Source organism: Lontra canadensis, unplaced genomic scaffold (assembly GCF_010015895.1).
Source record: "Lontra canadensis isolate GAN:19392208 unplaced genomic scaffold, GSC_riverotter_1.0 scaffold45, whole genome shotgun sequence".
Taxonomy (NCBI): Eukaryota; Metazoa; Chordata; class Mammalia; order Carnivora; family Mustelidae; genus Lontra; species Lontra canadensis.
The window spans coordinates 14,792,411-14,811,360 of NW_022631039.1; the positions used below are offsets into that span (position 1 = coordinate 14,792,411).

The 18,950-nt window shown below is 55.8% G+C and overlaps 1 protein-coding gene and 1 long non-coding RNA gene across 2 annotated transcripts in view; both read left to right on the forward strand.

Annotated features, from left to right (window-relative positions):
* Window positions 1–18,950, forward strand: part of CUNH7orf50 (chromosome unknown C7orf50 homolog) — a 124,069-nt gene that overhangs the window by 91,220 nt on the left and 13,899 nt on the right. The window lies entirely within an intron of this gene.
* On the forward strand, window positions 9,039–10,471 carry LOC116876563. The gene is made up of 2 exons (XR_004384406.1): window positions 9,039–9,140; window positions 9,969–10,471. It is a non-coding gene; the product is annotated as an uncharacterized LOC116876563 (long non-coding RNA).

The window sequence follows — 18,950 nt, forward strand, 5'->3', positions numbered from 1 at the left end:
AGCCAGTTACTTTATCAGAAAAGTAGCTCCTTCTTCCAGAATGGCAAAGGAATCACAATTAGTGCGGGCATAGCGAGGTGACCCACAGGCCAGTCTTAGAACAGATGGACAGGGCATGGTGATGCTGCTTGGGACGGGAGCCCACTGGAGGAGGCCGGAGTGAGGGCTTCACATTGGCTGGGCTGTTGCTGGGTGAGGAGAAACCTTCCTTCCTCTGGGTCCTGGGCCTGCGAGCACAGGCTCCTCGCCTGCTTTCCCCCACGAACACAGTGGAGTGTGGTATATAGTGAAGGTAGACGTGATGTCTGGGCTTTGCTTCAGAGTCATCCGAAGCTAGGGCAGGAGTGGAAAGACGAGTCACAAATTTCCAAAAGAGGGGGCCAAAGACAGAGACTGCGCACCGCTGTTCCCGGCACAGGGGCAGGTCATACCAGGCCTGGGACCTGGGCTCTATAGGACCTGGGCTCAGCTTGGTGGCCTCGCAGGCCCCTGTCCCCGCCTCAGCCTCAGCCTGGGTGGGGCCTCGTGGGCGCGCAGATTTTGAGCACTGAGTCCCCGTGGGACTTAGCAGGAAGAACTGGAATCTGGAGGCTGGCTGTTTGCTTTTCCTCCTCTGAAGCCTTTCATCAGCGTTAAAAATAGCGTGCTCAGGAGCATTTCCTGAACAGAGTGGGAGTGGGCGTGGAGGAGCTGGCGCCCAAGTGGGCCTGTGACAGACGGCTTGGTCCCGGAGTGCAGCCACCTGCCCGGTAGGCTGCACCTGTTGTCTTCTGCCCAAGAAGCTCAGGAGTGGTGAGGCCAGAAGGGCTGCCATTTCCATAACAGCAGAAGACCCCAGCCCCACAAGTCTGGCCAATGTGCCAGTATTCTACTGGGCAGGGGGCTTTGGGACACAGTGGGGGATAGTTCTGCTTGGTACCCCCAGCACAGCCTGTCCAGCAAAGGCAGGAGGGGCCCAGGCTCCACAGTCTGGAAAAATATGGGCTTGGGGCAGGGAGGGAGGGGAGGGCAGGTTTGCTGGCTGCTGGGCCTTTGGCCAGTCCTGGAGACCACCGAGGACTGAGCGAGGCAGGGTCCCTACAGTGGCCTTATTCCTGGCTTGAAAGTCGGGCTGTCACCGACATATGCAGCTTATGTGGGGACAGCTTGTCTGAGCCACGCCCAGCCCCCCCATACTGGGGGCACAGAAGTTGCTTTTTTGGTGGTGTTTCTGTTCTGGAGCTCTCTCTCTTTTTTTTTCTGGCTTTTTATTTTTAAATAATTATAGATTCCCAGGAAGTTGCAAAAATAGCAGAGAGCGGTCCTTGTACCTTTCCCCCACTTTTCCCTGATGATTATATTCTGCATGACTCTAGAACAATACCAAAACCAGGAAGCTGCTGTGGGCACCGTGACACAATGCTCGTGTGTCCCCCCATGACCACCAACGGCAAGACACAGAAAGTCTCCTCCACGGCCATACTGCCCTTTACAGTCACACACACACACTCACTCTCTCTCTCTCTCTCTCTCTCTGCCCTTTCCTGGCAGCCCTCTGTGGTTGTGTCCTCACGAGGATGTTACATAAATGGAGCCATCTGGTGTGTGTCCTTTGGGGATGGGCTGTTTTCACTCATCCTGATGTCCTGAGAGGTCCAAGTTTTTGTCGTGTACCATTGGACCACTCCTTTTTACTTCCCAGCAGCAGTCAGGGGACAGAGGGCCGGGTTAGTGTTCACTCACCGCTCAGAGCTCAAGCTGCGTCCAGCTTGGAGCTACTATAGACCAAGCAGCCCAACAGTTGTGACAGGTTTTTGCGTGAACATAAATTTTCATTTCTCAGTTGCTGGGTCATAGGGCACGTGCATGTTCGGTTTTTGAAGAACCAACCATATGGTTTTCCAGGGTGGCCGCAGCATTTGTGCCCTCCCAGCGGCCAAGTGTGGCCTTGTCGGCCCTGGCGGTCGTCCCCGCAGCTCTCAGCTGCTCCGACAGGTGTGGCGTGGTCCCTCCTCATGTTCTTGGTTTGGTGATGCGCCGTGATAGCACTCGTCTCCCTGTGTGCTTGTTTGCCATCCCTGTACCTTCTTTGGGGACATGTCTGTCTCTCCCATTTTCTAGTTGGGTTGTTTGTTTTCTTCCTGTCAAGTTGCAAGAGTTCTCTGCGTGTTCTAGATATGAGACTTGTGTTACCCATGGAGTTTGTAAATACTTTGGCCTGGCCTGTGGCTCATCTTTCTGCCCCCTCAGCAAGGTCTTTCGAAGAGAAGAGAAAAGCTCCTTTATTTATTTATTTTTTTAAATGGATCTGCGTTTAGTGTCATGTTTAAGAAGTTCTTCACTAATTTCTATGTCCCAAAGACTTTCTCTTGTGTTTTCTTCTAAAAGTTTTGTATTTGATAGATAAGTCTATGATCCATCTGAGTTCATTTTTGTATGTTAATATTTGTGAGGATTAGGTCAGGTTTTTGTTGTGTATACTCTCTATAACCAATGTAGGGCTCAGACTCACGACTCGGAGATCAAGTGTCACGCTCCTCTGTCTGAGCCAGCCAGGCACCCTTTTTTTTCTTTTTCTGAATAGACTGTTTTAATGCCAGTTTTAGGTTCACAGCAAAGTTGAGCAAAGGGTACAGAGATTTCCCATATTCCCCTGTCCCCACGCACGCACAGCCTCCCCCCATTATCTGCCCACCCCCCACCCCGCATGGTGCATTTCTCACAGTCGATGAACCTACAGCGACTCATCATCACCCAGAGTCCACGGCTCCCCGTTAGCGTGCAGTCTGGGTGGCGTACATTCTACGGCTGTGACAGATGTGGAGGACAGACGTCTGCCCTACAGCATCATACAGAGGAGACTCGCCGCTGGAAGAGCCTCTGTGCTCTGCCAATTCCTCCCCACCCTCCACCCGCATAACCCCTGGCACCCGCTGATCTCCGCAGTGCCACCTTTTCCAGAACATCATACTGTTGGAATCGTTCAGTGGAAGCCTTTTCACACCGGCTTCCTTCACTGAGGAACGCACATTTACGGCTCCTCCTCCGTGCCCTCCATGGCTTTCAGAGCTCACTTCTTTTTAGTGCCGCACAATATCCCACTGTCTGTGGGGACCACCGTTTGTTTATCCTTCACCTGCTGAAGAACATGCTGGCTGTCTGTTTCCAAATTTTGGCAGTTAAGAATATAGCTGCTGTCAACATCCTTGTGCAGGTTTTGGCGTAGATCTAAGTTTTCAGTTCCTTCGGGTAAATACCAAGGAGGATGACTGTTTGGATCGTGTGGTGAGAATACGCTTAGTTTTGTAAGGAACTGCCAAACCGTCCTCCAGAGTGGCCGCCCCATCTCACATTGCCACTAGTACCCCGCGGCTCCGCGTCCTCACCAGCACCTGCTGGGAACGGTGTTGCGGATTTTGGCCATTCTCATGGGTGTGTGTGGTACATGACGTTGAGAATTTTTTATACATTTATTTGTCATCTGTACATCTTCTTTGGTTCAAGGTTCCTTTTTCGCCTGTGGATGTCCTGTTGCTCCAGGATCATTTATTGAAAAGACTGTCTTTTATCCAATGAATTACTTTTACACTTTTGTCAAAATTCAACATATGGATGAGACAGTTTGGGGCTCTCTGTCCCTTTCTGTTCACGCGTGTGTCTCCCTCCATCAGTAGCACGCTGTCTTGACTGCGGTAGCTATACAGTAAGTCTTAAAATGAAATAGAGTGATCCTACCTACTTTGTTTTCCTTTTTCAGAATTACCCTAAGTATTCTAGTTCCTCTGATCTGCCATATAAATCATAGAATCATCTTGTATATATGTGTGAAAAGTCTGGCCACGGTTTTGCATGAAAGCAGTCTCTCCTCTTGGGAGAAAATGGCTTTACCAGGTTGGGTTCCAGTCCGAGAACACAGTGCATCTCCCATTTCCTTAGATGGATTTCTTTCATCTGCTTTCTTTTTGGTTTTCAGCATGCAGATCCTGAATATGTTGTATTGGATTTCCAACTAAGTTTTGTTTTGTTTTGTTTTTTTGAGCAATTGTAGGTGGCAATGTATTTTATTTGGTTTTTTTTTTTTTTTTTTTTTTTTAAAGATTTTATTTATTTATTTGTCAGAGAGGGATCACAAGTAGACAGAGAGGCAGGCAGAGAGAGAGAGAGAGAGAGAGGGAAGCAGGCTCCCTGCTGAGCAGAGAGCCCGATGCGGGACTCGATCCCAGGAACCTGAGATCATGACCTGAGCCGAAGGCAGCGGCTTAACCCACTGAGCCACCCAGGCGCCCCTTATTTGGTTTTCTGTACATTTATCACTAAGTCCTAGAAATACGACCAACTTTTGCATGCTGATCCTCTGTGCTGTGATCTTGCTGGATTTGTGAGTTCTCAGAGTTATTTTGTAGGTTCCTTGGGATTTTGTGTATTGACCGCCATACCATCTATAAATACAGGCTGTTGTATTTCTTCTCTTCCAATCTGAATGTTTTTGGTTCCCTCTTGCTGCCTGGTCATGCAGGCTTAGGACTCTGCTGGCAGTGGACTAGCAGTAGTAAGAGGGTCTTCCTGTCTTGCTCCTGGACTGGCAGAGCAGGTTGGGGTATGGATGTTATTTCTCAAGTTGAGGAAGCTTCCCGCAATTAGCAGGTTTCTGAGGAGGTATGTCATGAATGGGATTTGAATTTTGTCCAGTGCTTTTTCTGCCTCAGTTGATAGGATGGTGTGTTCTTCCTTCTTTAGCCGGTTGATAAGGTGGATTATACAGATTGATTCTTGAGGACTGAATGAGCCCTGCATCCCTGGGTAAACAGTTGCGGTCTGCGGTTCTTTCTATGTGTTGCTGATTAGGATCGGGATGTCGGTCTGTGGTTTTTTCTGTTTCGTGCTGTCAGGCCGGTACTGGCTTCATGGCTGTGCTGGGAAGTGGCCCCTCCTGGCCTGTGCCAGGCCAGAGCTTGCATGGAGCTGCCGCGCATCCTCCTATCAGCAGGTGACAGAACTCCAGGGAGACCACTTGGGCCTGGGCGGGAGGCTCTCTAGGAGACATCCCACGTCTGGAGTGATGGGGGCCCTGGCCTGCCGGGGAGGGGAGGGGCCGACGTGGCCCAGAGACCAGAGCTGGGAAGGCCTGCAGCTGTGCTTGGCTTGGCTTCCTCTTGCTGGTGGCTGACAGCAGACCCTGCTTGCCTGCGACTTTACCACTTAGCTCCCTTGTGCCACGCACTGCTTCTGTCCATCAGACACCACGCCCGGCAGGGCCTCTGCCTGGAGGCTCAGTGGGAGGAAAGTGCTGTGTCCCGGAGCTTTGTAGGGTATGCCTGTCCATATCCAGGTGGGGATTCCAAACCCCCTGCAGCATATCCTATGGATTTCACCAATGATTGGTCCTCTGGGAGGCCGCATGCCCAGAAAATTGGGCATGCGGATGGACCAAACATTCTAGTTAGTAATGTCTATGTCCAACATAGTTATTCTTTCTTTCATGACTCAAATGATCAACATGATCTTGGAGGCCTGGCACCCTGGTTTTTAAGGCTAGTTTGTATTGCCTCTGGGGAAAGGTCTGGTGAGTATTTCATGGTTCTAGAACCCCCAGCCTCATGAGGTAGCTCTACATTCCTCCCATGGCCCCAACCACCCAGCTTCTCGTCTGCCTCATGCGGGCCTCCATGCCCCCTCCCCAGGACTTGTGTGCTTACTGTACCCCTTTCTCCCACATACCACAGGCCATGCTCTTCTTACCTTGGGTCTCAGGTGCTGCGTTCCCACCACTGTTTCTTGACCTTCATCCTCCCCCAGACGTTTCAATCACAACACGTTAAAAATCAACTTACTCTCCAACTATGCTCCCTAATTGTCCCCTGAGTATTTTAGTCTTCTCATGGAATCTCACTGTGAGCAGGTGTCTCTGTCACTTCAGGCCACAGTAGCAGAATGCCACAGAATGCTGGCGTGGTTTACAAACAGTGATTTCCCACAGTTCTGGAGGCTGGACGTTCAAGATCAAGGTGCTGGTATGGCCGGGTTCTGGGGAAGGCCTCCCCCAGTTCATGAAGGGCCATCTTCAGGATGTGTCCTCACATGGTGGAAGGGGCGAGGGAGCTCTCTGGGTCTCTGCCCTCATGACCCGTGCATTTCCCCCAGGGCCTCACCTCCGGATAACATCACACCAGGGATTAGGTTCGAGCATGAGTTTGCGGGAAACACAAATTCGGACTGTGGATGCAGGCGTTTTTGTCTGTTTTTTACCCCGCAGTATAATCACCACTCAGAGGAGTATTTAGTGTGAAAACATTGCTAAACAACTACGTGTGAAATGAGTACTAGTCCTCGATCCCGGCTCTTCCTGACCAGGAGCTGCTGAGCTAAGTTGCCTGGAGAGGGTGGGGTTCTGGGGTCCCTGGGTCAGACGCAGGTGCTGCTGCCAGGCCCACACGGCAGGCAGGGATCTTGGTCATTCTACTAGCTGGGCCTTGTCTGCAAAGGCTCTCAGGCTGTACTAGGTACCCTTTCTCTTGGGGCCCCACCCTGAACCCCACAGGTTCAGTGAGTAGCCTTGTGCCTGCTGCTCTCTGGTGAGGCCCAGGCTCAGACAGCTGCTGGGAAGCATGGCCTGGCAGTGCCTGCTGTGGGGGAGAGCCCCACCTGCCCAGTGCCCGGGCCTCTGCATGTGCCCCAGGGGTGGTAGAGCTCAACCTGCAGGGACTGGAAGGGACAGTGGGTCTGGAGTAGCCAGGTCTAGCACATTTGGGGCCCTCACTGAGTCCCAGGCCCTTCCTCTGTGAAGTGTGGGTACATGGTGGAGGGCATGAGAGTGCACTCAGAGTCATGTGTCCCGTCCCTGTCCCTGCATGTGGTGTGCCGGGCCAGCTCCCTCCCCTTCCCGCTCTCTCCCCTTCCCGCTCCCTCTCCCAGGGCTGCTGCTGAGTCACCGAACCTGACGGGGGTGTGAAAAAAGCAATCAATCAGAGGGCTCTTAAAGCTGAGTAGTGACCCTGGAATGCACTAGAAAATCAGCACGTAGATCTTCTCGGACTCAGAAGTCCCAGAATGGAGTCCTTTCCAGGAAACTGGCAGTCTTGGGAAACTTTTTAAAAAACAGTTCTGAATCTCAGTTTCCTTATCTGTAAAGTGGGGATGCTGATGCCTGCATTCCAGGGATTAAGCAAGACAGCACAGGTGAGAACACAGGGCACAGAGGCTGTCCCCACCCTGCCCCCTGCCTTTCCCTTCATCCATCTGGCTCTGGCACAGGCCTCTGCAGTCCCTATGTGCCTGCCCCCATCATCACCGTTGAGCAAGCCTCTGTGTGGATCAGCCCGTGGGTAGGGGTGAAATGACCCAGAGGAAAAGCACAGAAAGAGTCCATCCCAAGGGCGCTTGGGTGGCTTAGTCGTTAGGCATCTGCCTTTGGCTCAGGTCATGATCCCAGCATCCTGGGATCGAGCCCTGCATCCGGCTCCCTGCTCGGCGGAAGGCCTGCTTCTCCTTCTCCCACTCCCCCTGCTTGTGTTCCCTCTCTCGCTGTATCTTGTATCAAATAAATAAATAAAATCTTTAAAAAAAAAAAAAAAAGAGTGAGTCTGTTCTGGCTCCTGCACCTTGAAGATCCTTATCAGACTGGGAAGATGGGACACCCACACTCGCCAGCCAGCACACAGTGGGCAAATGAAGAAATGGCTTCTTGAGCTGTCCCAGCAGCCAGAGTACAGTGTCCTGGGATGCCTGGCTTCTGATCTCTGCCAGAGAGGTGGTTGAGATGCCCTCCACACCTGTCCCCAACCAACCGTGCCACTGGAGCCTCCCGTAGGCCCCTGGGTGGATTTGGAAGTCTCCTGGCTGCCTGAGTGTGTTTTTTTTTCTTGCGTCCTAAGATTCACCTGCCATCTTACGGGAGGGAACACATCCTCCAGAAGAGATTGAGGTGTTCACATGGTGAGGGAAAATCTTTGTGACTGATTTATTCAGTGGGTCTCTGTTGAACACTTACATTTGGCTGGACAATGTCTTAGAGCCAACCCTTAGGTTCCAGTGGGTATCCACTTAGAGAAGGGCTGCGGGGCTGTGATTGGGAGGGTGCCTTGTCTGCTTTAGGTGAAGCAGAGTTTTCTCAGAAACTGAGGCAGACTGGTCGTGAGGCTCCAGGCAAAGGGAAGAGCTTGTGCAAAGGCCCTGGGGAGAAGACATTAGGACAGGTTCAATGAACCCAAGGGTGCTCAAGTGGTGGAGATGTGGGAGTGGGGCCAGGGCCCGGGACCAAAGCCTGCCAGTCAGATGGGGGTCCATGTTGTGGGCAGACAAATGGGGAGCGACTGGGGGCACTGCAGCACTGGTTTTCCTGCCTCTCCTGTCGGGAGCAGCCCGGAAGCAGGGCCTGGAAATAGGCAGACCTCTGCGCGTGGACTCTTGGTGGCCCAGCTGTGGACCGAGAAGCTGTCTTGAATCGCCATTCCTCTTCTGAACAACCTTTTTGAATAAGGAACCAGGCGCCGCACCTCTCCTGCCTCCTTTGCAGAGCAGGGCTGGGGTGAGGGGGAGGGGGGTGTCCGCGCCCACCTGCGGCGACAATCTCCGCCCTCTGCTTGTAGATACGCCCACACGCGGCGCCTCGCCCGCCGGGTCCAGCCCACCGCCCGGAGCCACGCCCGCACGCTGGGACCTCACACGCCGAGCGCCCGCGTGCTTGCGTCACCGCCCGGCCGGCTGGATCCGGTTCCAGCCGAGCCAGGCCGGCCTGACATGCGCAGTGCACGGGCTCTGCGGCCGGGCGGGCCCTGGGCACACTGACGGCCTGGTACGCGGAGGTCAGTACGCCGAGACCCGGAGCAGGGCCCAGTCGGCGGGGGGGGGGGGGGGGGCGGAATTCCGCCCTGCCCGGGCGCGCGGAGGGCGGGGCGCGTCGGGGTGGGGGGTGCTGCGGGGTGTCTGGCCTGGGTAAGACGGTTTCCCGTAAGACGGCTCGCTGTGAGGGTGGGGTGCCCTTCCCTCATGGGGTCGGGCGCGGGTGGGCCCATGCCGCTGCCGGGGTCACATCGTCCTGGGAGCCTCGCCCAGCGACCCGGGTCCACCTTCCCCCGCCTCCTGGGGCCCTAGAGCGCCTTGCTCACCACCTCGACGGTCTGCGCGGTGAGGAGGGGGCCCCAAGCTGTGTCCTGCAGCGGGAGGTAGGGGTAGTCGTGGGGAGCTCCGAGCTGGGTCTTACACCGGGGGGAGGTAGGGGGCTCCGAACTTGGTCCTGTACTGGATGGATAGCGGGGGGACTGGGCGGGATTCACCAGTGTCCTGCATCAGAGGGGAGGGACTCCGAGCTGTGTCCTGCTCCAGGGATGGGGGGGGGATGGGGTGCATGGGGGAGACTCTGAGCTGCGTCCTGCCCTGGGGTGGGAGGTGCGTGAGAGGCTCTGAGCAGCTCTTAGCAGCTCTTGCCTGGGGAAGGCCTCTGAGACTGACCCTTGCTTGCTGCTTCAGAGAGCTGGGTTTTAGTCTCAGACCCAGGCCATGTGGCCCCACCGGAGTCCCCTGGCTCTCCAGCTCTTCTCTGTAAAAGCGGGGAGGGGTCTAAACCGTGTCCCTGTTCTGCACCCTGGGACTCAACCTATCCTTACCCTTGCTTCTCCTGGGATGGGTGTTGTCCTCTGGCTGGGACTCTGTCTTCAAAGCCTTAGTAGCCCAGGGCCGCCTTTCCTTTGCAAGGCCCACCCACACGGCATATCCTTGTTTGGGGGAGTAAAACTTTACAAGGGTATTACTGTTCTGCTTGTGAAATTATGTGGCTGTAACTCACAATTTGGGCATGTGATTTTTCACTGTACATTCAATAGGTCTTGCAAAGTGAGAAGAATCTAACCCTTGGTTTCTAAATGTGATGAAATTATATTTAACAGTTGATGGAATTGACTTAATGAGACGCTGTAGACATTCAGTGAAGCCTTTGTTTGGATTTTGCTGTTTTATCATGGAGCCAGTAACATGTTTTGGTTTCTTCCCCATAGCTCAGACCTTTTGGGGGTCCTGACCAGCCCAGCCCACAGGGCCCAGAAGGCAGCCGGGCCCCTGAGATGAGGATTTGGATCAAGGTGTCCTGTTCAGTTTGTACCCAGAGGTTCAGCTGTCTCCTCTTCCTCAGAGCCCAAAAGCCACCGAGGGAGAAAACAGTCCAAAGACTGTTCAGTTGGAGCAGCATGAAAACATGTTGGAGAGTCTTGTGCAGAACTGTTGGCTATTTTCGGGGAGAGAAGCCATGTCAGTGCTTCTTACCGCATCGCCTCCATGAGAGCTGGCCCTCTGTGCCTGCTCCCAGAGCCCTGGGCCTGCCTTGACTGAGGTGGGGTTAGGTGTTTCACAGTTTTGTAGTATGCTTTCAAGCATGAAGAACCTGATTTTTGTTAATGTGTGGCAAGGTCAGCACTGCCGGATTAAGAATGAGTGTCAGCAGATTTTTTGGAAGTCGTTGAGAAGTGTATTTTTTGTATATTACATGTTATTTCTAGATTCATTTACGAGTCATACTTAATACTCTGCCTGGCGCTGCCCTGTCTCGTGTTTCCAGATTAAACACAATGTGCAGGCTTCAGTTCCTGGCCAGTTCCACGTTCCCGGAAATGAAAGGAAGGCAGCAGATTCAGAGTTTACTAGGAAGGAGGTGGGCGTGGCTGGGGGGCCTGCTGTGAGCATGAGGCAGGGCCTAGCATGTGACCTTTGCCTTCCGAGCCAGCCCTCAGGCCTGGAAGCTGTAACTGATACTCTGCCTGACGCTATTGACCATGCCTGGTGTAGCTGGGCTCCACGCCTGTGCTGAGTTCAGATCATGAGTTCCCTAAAATCGGATGAGGGCCCAGTCGGCCAGTCCTACTTGTGGATGACAAAGCTCATACCAAGAGGAATCATCAACCCAAGGCAGCATGGGCTGGCAGCAGGGGGGACGGGCGGCATGTCCCTCAGGGCCGGGAGGTCCGGGAAGACCCAGTGAGCTGCTTGCCTCCAATGAGAGGTTAGCCTTTCCCTTTAGAGGGGTGGCATCTGCACCTTCTCTGGGTGGCAGTGAAGGGCTGGGGGTCTGCCTGGCCCGGTCCTATGCCTGCCTGCTGGGAGGCTTGCCGAGGAGAGTCCCTCACAGCCTCTTTGGGGACTCGGCCTGCTCTCAGAAGGCCCTAAGACTGTGCTGGAGCAGACAAATGCTGTCTGCCTTAAATGCCCGGTAAGAAATGCTGACCCCTCGACTGGGTGGGGTGGGCCCACTTACCAGCTTCCTACTCCGTGGAGTCGACGTTCTTCTGATGAAGAGCATAGAGCCTTTCCTGTCCTCGTGCCCTCCTTTGCCATGGGTTCTGTGATCTCATGACCCTGAAGACGTCCCCGAGCCTCTCCACAGCCTGTGCGGACTTCAGCCACACCCTGGTGCGCTCTCCCAGCCTGTGGGGACACTCAGGTTGACATCTGAGCATGTGTCCTGTGAGCTGCCCCCCTCCTGTCCTCCCTGCTCAGCTGCACAGTTGCCATTCTCCTGGTCCACATCACCATTCCCTTCCCCCGTGCCCTTTCCTGTCTGTGCAGCCATGTCCACAGGCTCAGAGGCAGAGCCACAGCTCCGCCTGTTCCCATGTTGGCCCTCTGTCCCCAGCTAGGGCCCCTTGAGAACAGGGTTGCTTTTTACTTCTGTCCCATGGCACCTGACTTGCACTTTGCCCTGGACATCCACCCCAGATGGTGATCTGGGCAGAGCAGTGCGGAGATGGACCACGTTCCACATTGAACCAGCCTCCAGTGACAGTGCTGACTTAGCAGTGCCCCGTCAGGGCCGGCCCACCGCTCCTGCCAGGAGGGGCGGCTTGCTGCAGTCTCTACCAATCAGGACTCTGTGGCAGAGACGGGGCTGGCTGCGGACGGTTCCCTCTGGCCAGTAAAGTAGAAGGAGGAAGGTGTCACCAAGGTCTTCCAGGTGGCTCTCCCCATTGGTCCCCAGTCCCAGTGGGCAGCACTTGCACACCTCCTTTCCTCTCAGACAGGAAAGTGGTGATTTGTCTGCCCCCATCTCCCCCAAAACCCTAGCCTATCTGCTCCTGGTGTCCATCCGTGTGTCTGCTGCCACTAGAGAGCGGGCCCTCCAGGGACAGGGCTGGACATGCGGACTATAGATCAATGGACAGACCAGCTGTGAAATGGTAGATGTGTCCTAAATAAAAGGAATGACTTGCAGTATCGGAGGACTTTGTATCCGGAGAGCTAACTTGACCTTTGTAAAGATGGCATCTCAGGCCTGGAGGTCACTTTTGTCTGCAGACACCTGTGGCGTCACACCTCAGGAATGGGGCTGGGCAGAGCTCTCTCTGCTGGCTTGGGGCTAGCCTGTCTCCCAAGGACCCAGTAAGCTGGTCCCAGCACAGCGTGGGAGAGCAGTGGTGTCCTGATGCCCATCTCAGGCTGAAGCTCTGTGGGGCTGTTCACAGGGTTTTGTGGGACTGGTCATCTTGGCCAGCTCCTATACCCACGTCTGTGTACCTGGGAGTCTTTGGGCTTTTTAGTGCATATGGGTCTCTGACAAACTTCACCCTCGCACCACAAACTCCCATTTCCGCCGTGGGGTTACGAGAAGTAGCAGTAGAAGCCAAGCCGCCCGGCGCTCTTGACCCATGCTGGTCTCCTGGCTCTGGGCTGTCTGGTGCTCACAGCCTGCCCAGCCCAAAGTGATGCTGTGTGGCGGGGGAGGTAGCCCTGTCGCTGGGAAGCTGAGACTGGGAGGCAGGGCCCACTGACAGTCCAGCCCCTGGGGTTTGAAGAACATTGGTGTGGGACACCCTCCCTAGAGTGATGGACAAGACTTCACCCCTTGGACGACGACTCCTCCCTGAAAACTGAGGAGGTGAGCTCCATTGGGGTCTTAGAGTCTGTTCTTTGAGGTGTGTTTCTGGGAAGAGCATCTAGCGGCTTCCATCCTATTCTCCAAGGCCAGGTGGATTTTGATGGGGAGAAGTAGGTGGGGAAGGATCCTGACTCTTCCCGGGCACATGTGGTGGTGGACCTGCAGGCTTGGGGAGCCGGGCTCAGGTTGGGGTTACATTCTTAACCCCGGCTCTCAGAGAGTTGGAGCCTGGAATTAAAAATAACCTCTTGCTGTCTCTATTGACATTTAGCATTTTCTCACACTGTGAGTGTGGGCGGCAGACCACAGTGGCATTGGCGGAACCTGTGGAGGGCATGGGTGTGTCCTGGCAGGTGGTGGGTGGAGACCTACCCCCTGTGCTCGCCGGCACCTCCCAGTTACATTGGCTGTCACGCCTGCGGCTGAGGCTTAGGGAAGCACAGATGGGGTCTCTCCTGGTAACAGTCTCTGTCTCTGTCCGTGTGTGTCGCATGTGTTGCGTCTTGCATTTGAAAGCCCTCTGAGGGGTGCACAGGCCCCACCACGTGCATAGGCGTCTGGATCCAGGAGCTGTGCTCTGCGAGGAGCCTCTGCCGCCCTGAACAGCTGCTCTGGCCGCCGCTCTCCCTGTCCTCCAGGAGCTCACTTACATCCGGCCGTGAGCTCCTCGAGGCCAGAGCCCGCGTCTGCCTCCGCTCAGCACCAGCGCGACACCCCCAGCATGCGCACAGGGCCACGCGGCTCTGGTTCGTGGCAGCTTCCGTGGGTTATCCAAGCAGCTTCCCCAGTTGTCAGTGTGCACATTTTCTGAAGTTCCTGTTTGAATCCGGTGCTGCAAACAAAATGAAACGGGGAAATTGTCCCATCCGTGCGGTAGAAGAGGCATCGCTGTGTGGGTTGACTTGGGCGGATGTCATGGTTGGTCCCTACACCTTTTATATCACTGGCTCTATCTGGAGTCTGCTGGGTGTTGCTGTGAGTTTCTGGTCGCTGAAAAGGCCTGTCCTGGTTGCAGCCTTCGCACTAGTCCCGCAGGCTGTGTCACCAAGGAACCTGTGGAGGGGGCGTGCGGGGCATCTCTTGCCTCTAACCACTGCATGTGTGTCTGTTCATTTCAAAATAAAACATGGCGTTGAAAAATCATAGGAAACACTCCCTTTTTTGTTCTTTATTGTTTCTAGAAAAGGAAAAGGTAGTTTGTTACTGTAAGTTATCTTTCTGAATTTTCATAACTAGGGTCATGAGTCTGATGAAGGTTCCGTCTTTGAACTGGAACAAAATTTCCAATGGTACCACAGATGGAGCCGTGGGCTTCCTGCCTGCCCCCCGAATGCCTGGGTTCAGAAGCAGAAGGAAGAGGGGCTCCATTGTGGGGAGGCCTGCGAGCTGGAGCCAACTTCCTTTTTTCCTGCTGATTCCTGGACCCCCGACTCCGGAGACCCTTCTGTCCCCTGAACTCTGAGCTCTGGAACAGTTGGTTTCAGGGTTCTGAGACTCAAAGGGTCAGCAGACCCCACTGTGGCACTGGGGGCCCCCCTGTGCTGAAACTGCGCCTGGAGCATTCTGGGCGGTTTACGGACAGAAGCTGTGGTTGAAGATCACCCAGAGGCGAGAACCAGCACTCCCCGAGCTGCTCTGGCTCTGACGAGCTGCTCTGGCTCTGACGGAGCGGGAGGGTGCTCTTCTCTCCGCACCCTGCGGTGGCCTCGTGTCAGGGAGAGTGGGCGGGACTCAGCCTGGGTCTGTCACTGGCCTGCTGGATGAGCTCCGGCCCTTCCCACCTCCTCCCCAGGCCTTTCCTGCACACCTGTCACTGGGGAGATGGGTCAGTGCCCGTCATGGACACCATCTGGGGAATGCTGCTCCCTCCCCATCCCCCAGGGGAGACAGACCCTCCGGATTCATGCAGCAGGTACCACGTACCTCCCCTGCCATGTGCCGGGTTGGCTTGTGTCCTGGAAGTGGTGGAGGAGTCCTGTCTCCAGCTTCCCCCAGCCACCCCCCCCCCGGTGCCTCCAGCCAGGCTGCAGACCCCGTGGTGGGAGTGGGGTGCTGTCCTCTGCGGGCCCAGGGCACGGGTGCCAACAGCTCCCTGCCTTCCTGATGCCACACCGAGGTCTGGCTGGAAGGTTGCCTTCACTCTCAGCCTGCTTTCTGGTCCTCGGAGCCTCAGTTGTGTGGCGAGCACTGCTCCTGTCTGGCGGGAGCCAGTGTGGCATCTGCTCTGGGCCCAGGGTTAGCCTTGCCCCTCCTGCCGTCAGCTGTGGCGAGAGGCCCTGTGAGATAAAAACCTGGAAGCACAAGGCACGTTTTCTATTTTGTAGGGAGCAACCCCCCCCCAGGCTTGGTTGGACCCCAGTGGGGCAGCCTCAGCCTCAGACTCTGCGCCCCTTGTCCCCCGATCCCTCCCTGGCTCTTCATGAGCGACTGGTACTGGGAACTGCTGCCCAGGGCTTGCCTGGAGCCGGCAGACCAAGCTCATCCAGGACCAGGACCAGGCTCTGGGCTCCACTCCTCTGCTGGGGCTGACAGCGGACATGGGCCAGGTGGAGGCTTGTATGCATGCCTGGGGCGAGTCCTGGGGTTTTAGATGCCCCGGGTAAAGTCGACGATTCATAAAAGTTGAACCTAAGAGGATCTGGGACACAGTCTTAAGCCCAACCTTCTGGAAGGCCCAGCCCTTCTCAGTTCTTGGTGCGGCCCCTGCCCACCTCTGAGAACTGGTCCTGGTGGGTCAGGAGCCAGCACCCAGCCCGCTGGGCGGACATCTCTACCCTTCATGACCCTCATCCAGACCTGCCACAGACTGGCCTCCAGGTGGCAGGGCATCTCCAGAGCACTGTGTGCTAGTCCCCATCTGTAAGGACCTCTGTGAACGGGCTGGTGGAGATGAGCTCTGTCAAACCCCAGAGCTTTCTGCAAATGTCAAAAGTTAAAATAGGAGCGGATGCGGTGGGAGGCAGGTACGGGCATCAGGAGCCTGCAGAGACCCATCCTGTCACCGCTGGCTGCCCTGGACCAGACCTGGGGGTGGCCATGTGGGAGCCCTAGAGGTGGGGCCCTGTCCTGACAGAGATGTGCTCTGAGCATACAGCCCGCAGCCATTGCAAACACTTAGCATGAAAAAGAAGGATGCAGAATTCCAACTTCTGTTGTAGTGAGGACGTTGTGTTGTGGCTGCGCTGGGCTGCTTACAGGCCTGGGCTCCCACTTTCTGCCTTGGACGGCACCTGCCCAGGCCCAAGCTATGAGTCCCAGGGGCCCAAGCCCCCTGCGTGGTAGAGCTGTGGGGTGAGCAGAGCTCCCCACAGCAAAGGGGTGTGCGCACATTTCTTTGGCCTGGGGGGCCATCGAGGACAGCCTGTAGCAATGAGTTGGGGGTTTTCATCTAAATTTGGCTACATTCTAGATTCTATTTCTCCTGCTGGAGTTACTTTTCGTTCACCATGTTTTGAAAAATAAAACGTGGCCACCAGATGTCGGGAGGCATTACTCCACCATGTAGACAGGCGGAGAGAGGGTTCCAGAGCCTGGGGAGAAACCTTCATCCCCTCCCCCAAAGCTGCTCCAATGCTGATCGAATTTTGGGTTTCCACACACGATCTCAGGGAGGAAAAACAGTTTCCCTTGCTTTATGAAACCTCATAAGCATTGAGTTTAGTGTCTCCTTTTGGAATTCCAACTGGGAAAATCTGGAGGATGGCTGGTTTGTCCCCACTCTGCTTTGTAGCAGGTGGCAGGACCATGTCGACCTGTGAGGAGCATTCTCCATCACCCTCGGTCTTTGCCACGTCGCTGGACTTTAGCAGCTCTGGGCCCATCCTGGGCTCTGGCTGCCGCCGTGCCATGGCTGGGCCAGCTGCTCCGTCTTCTGCCCAGGCGACATTGCCTGCCCAGCTCTCTGTGTGAAGAGGAGCACTTGATCTCTGCTCTTGGGTGCTCTGAGAAAGACAAGGGGCCTTTCTCTGGGACACAGAGAGCTGCTGTCCACCCTCCTGGGGCCTGAGCCAGGGCCAGAGGCTGTAACTGCACGCCTGGGGCTGGGCCTGGGCCTGGGCCTGGGGTGAACTGTCTCTCCTGGGGCCCTGAGTCTCAGAGCCATCCACATTTCAACCAGGGCAGCTTCTGTGCTTGGGAGCAGGTACAGACAAGTGACGAGGCACCCAGCGGTGTGTGGCCAGCACCCATGTCACCCTAGCGTGCACTGCCTGTACGTGTGTGAGACCCCTCCCCTGAGTCTCTCATTTGGCAGAAAGCCCACACTGGATAGTCTGGCTCAACCCGGACACTTGTGCGAGATCCGCGGGAGGGGGCTGAAGGAGCACATCAGCCAACCACTGGCACCACCGCTGGACAACCCCAGTTTCCAGAGTAGGGGTGGGGGATAATGCCAGGGGTCCGCTGCTTTTGGGGTGGCGGGTCTGTATGGCCAGGTTTCTGTGGTCAGCTCAGTCTGGAATGGGTAGTCTCCACTCACACCGTGACAGCCCATCACCCAATGTCTCCAGCGCCCGAGCAGAGGGGTCCGCAGGGCAGTCCACCCACAAAGCCACACAGAACCATCGGAAAGCCTCATCCCAAGGGCCTGACACCACAGGGTACAGAGGGGGCCCCAGAAAAGGCAAAGTGGCACATCGAGCAGACTCTGGTGGGCTTGGCACCTCGTAAACGCATGTTGTTCCCGCTGTGGTTTCACAAAAATAAGCCAACAAAAGGGTGAAATGGGCTTCCTCCAAGCTTGCTGTTTTGTGTGCTGGAAGCCCTTACCCACACGGCAGAGGACAGCCATTGCCTGAGCCCACAGTGAGACCACTCGTTCTGTGGCTTGAGATGCCCCCAAGCCCACGTCAGCCAGCACAGGTGCCGCCGGAAGGCGACAGCGAAGCAGACACAGCCTCCAGCGTCTCCAGGTGGCCCTAAGAACATGAGTGGGAGTAGGCCAGCAGGAGTCCTGGCTCCCAGCTGAAGCTGGGCCCCCTCTGGAGACGGGTCTGTGCTGTCTCCTGGGAGAACCAGAAACATGGCAGGATTTCAGCCGCACATTTGAGGTCCTTGGGTACTTTTGGGGGTGACTGTGGCTCTGCCCCAGCGCGGCAGCCCTAGAGCAGGCAGAGAGACCAAGGAGTCCCCCTGCACCTGCCCGTCCCCTCTGGGGGTACTGGGGGTACTGGCTTCCACGGTCCTTCTGGGACACCCTATGCAGGTACATCCCCAGACATGTGGCACCTCGAGGCACACGTGGAGCTATGGGCAGCCCTGGGTCCCATCCCCGCTTGGCCCTGAACTCACCCTGGTCTGCCATAGGTACCAGTTTCACACAGTGGGCCAGGATCACAGGTGTTCAGACTGGCTGAGCCAGTGTGGCCACGGGGCTTGTGCACAGCCAGGGGCCTCCTCTCCCTACACCCAGCACTGCACCATGCTCTGCCGCTGCTACACCACCCCTGGCAGGTGTGGGTGCGCAGCTGAGACCATGTGCCCGAGAGCATGCCCCTTCCGGGGAGGGAGGGTGTCCTGGTAGACAGGGTGGTCAAGACCTCTGTCCCTTGGGGTGCCTAGGTGGTTCAGTAGGTTAAAGCCTCTGCCTTCAGCTTGGGTCATGATCCCAGGGTCCTGGGCTCGAGCCCCTCATCTGGCTCTCTGCTCAGTGGGGAGCCTGCTTCCTCCTCTCTCTCTCCACCTGCCTCTCCTCTTACTTGTGATCTCTGTCAAATAAAATTTTTTTTAAAAAAGACCCCTGTCCCTTGAGTCCACGTGGGATCCTCCCTGCCTCCCAGGTCTGCCTTCTTTCCTAGATGAAGGCTCTGCTGCTTGATCCTGGAGAGAAGGAAGGTCTGTTGTGACCTGGAATCCCCCAGCCTGGGTGGGAACAAGGCACCCTAACATCAGCTGGCTGCTTTGGGAGCCAGCTGTTGTGTGTAGGACAGCAGCCCTCTGTGCCTCCTGGTGGCCCTAAGCTCCCAGTCCTGGAACTGAGACTCTGGCATCTGTCCCTGAACCCCTGTGCTTCCTGCTTGTCCTGAACTCCCAGTCCTGGAACGGAGACTCTGGCATGTCCCCTGAAACCGTGTGCTTCCTGGTGGCCCTGAACTCGGGTCCTGGAACTGAGACTGGC